Source organism: Oreochromis aureus, linkage group 5, assembly GCF_013358895.1.
Source record: "Oreochromis aureus strain Israel breed Guangdong linkage group 5, ZZ_aureus, whole genome shotgun sequence".
Classification (NCBI taxonomy): Eukaryota; Metazoa; Chordata; class Actinopteri; order Cichliformes; family Cichlidae; genus Oreochromis; species Oreochromis aureus.
Window position 1 is genome coordinate 17,249,564 of NC_052946.1, and position 2,076 is coordinate 17,251,639.

The following is a 2,076-nucleotide window of genomic DNA, read 5'->3' on the forward strand; positions in this document are numbered from 1 at the left end:
ATAATATCGGCAGGCAATATATCGGTCGGGCTGTAGCTGAGTTCAGTAAAGTCTGCTCACATGCTGTCCTGCACTCATTATGTAAGCTAAGGGGAACTAGGGTTAACCAGCTGGATTGTTCTTTTCAAACTTTCTAAGACAGAGCCGAAAAACTCCTCAAACTGTAGTCATAATTTGGAATATTGAGTGTACGTTAACACTCTTATTGCCATCTTTCTCTTTCTTAGAGTCAATAAAAGGCATTTTATACCGTTACACAAAACATACGAGCATCTTGGGAGGAGAACAGGAGATTGGAGACAATGATGGGTGGCTAAAACATCTTTGGTTGCAGAAATGTACAACAGAAAAATTGCAAAAAACAACGTAAGCCTTAGGGAAGATTGTTATCTCGTTCGTCTTTTCACTGGATTCAAACATGAATGGTTAAAGAACAGGAAGAAAAGCTCCTTGTAACCCTACGTCTAACTCAACTAACTCGAAGTTCAAACAACCCTGCTGCCATTTCCACAGTATATACAAACTCATGTCAAATCTATGTGAAACCGGGCAGTTCGTCCAGAGGAAAAACATTAAGGCTTAGCTAGAAAGAGTTTTTGCAGACTTCTTTTTTTGATCACTCACAAAGTCATTCAGACTTGCTGTCTCACTAAAGGCTGTAAGAATCATCTTTAATGGCACTTCCATGGTCTAGTGAGCAGTCCTTTGTAAAACCATTATTTCTATTATCTACATATGTACAGTTTTTGATATCGGTATAAATTAAAGTTCAACATGTTTGGATGTACGTGGTGACAGCTTAACTCGGTGTGCTGACTTAAAAAGCTGAAAACAGCCCAGGTTTGTGTGATTTTGAGCTTGTCCGAGCCCGATGCAGCAGCATCAGTAGAAGTGATTTGGATCAGCACTAAGTAAAGTCACTGTTTGGTTCAGCTCTCCATTCTGGAAGGCTTTCTGCTAAAGAGGCCAGACGCAATGTCGGGACAGACGACACGAGGTTCGGAACGGAAATTCATGTGAAAAGAAAACGATGTGCACAAGAAAACAGCGTCAACAAAACAAACAAAAAACCGACTCCATAAAAAGCTAAAATCTAATCTACTTGTAAGATTAACTCATCAAAAAATAAGGCAAATTAGCTCAAAGACTTTCAAGTGAAAGACAAAAGAGAAAGAGAGAAAAAACAGAAGACACTTAACTTTCTACAAACTAAAAAAAAAATCACTGACAAAGAATCAAACTCAGGTGACAGCAGCATTGGAAAAAAAAAAAAAAGACTTACAGCTCCCTTTCCTCTCAAACTAATTATTCTCAGGGATTTTGTTAGTCTTCCATTCGATATCCCTCATCGCTTTCACTAAGCTATGTCTTAATTTAGTCACTGCATTTGCTCTTTTTTTTCACATAATCTCTCCTTTGTAATGCGTGCACACGTCACCACTTCAGGCAGAGGATGAATTCAATGATACCTGATGGTTCGCCACCACAAAACCGCTTAAAACCACTTCTCATGGACGAGGATGTAGTAAAGTATTAACTATTAACAGTAGGTGCAGGTTTTTTTTGTAAGCATATGTGGACTGAGAGTGATCCAATCGTAAAAAAAAAAAAAAAAATAATTAAAAATTAAATTCATGAGCCAAACACTGGAGCTCAGCTAGGGGGGAAAGCTCTTTCATGTCTTCATTGACTACAGTATTAAATAACTCCTTTTGTATAAACGTATGCCTCGCTGATCTAAAACCTCTAAAAAATAGAACTATAATTCAAATATAAATATAAATAATTGATTGTCTTTTGTTCTCTTCTGAAAGAATGATTTAAAGTTAAACAAAAAAACAAGAAAGAGAAGAATTAATTTGACTAAATTATAAACAGTCGATGTTTGTCATCATCTGTGCGTGATGAGAAATCTCTGCAGCAGTTACAGGAAGAAGTAGCTTTAAACGGTTTGCCTCCCACAGTCAGAGCGACTCGACACACCAGACCAGCGGAAGTGTTTGTAAGGTTTTTTTAAGTTTTTTTAAAATCTGTACAAATCGCCCCCCCCTCCCTCCCCGCCCCCCCGAACCCCGC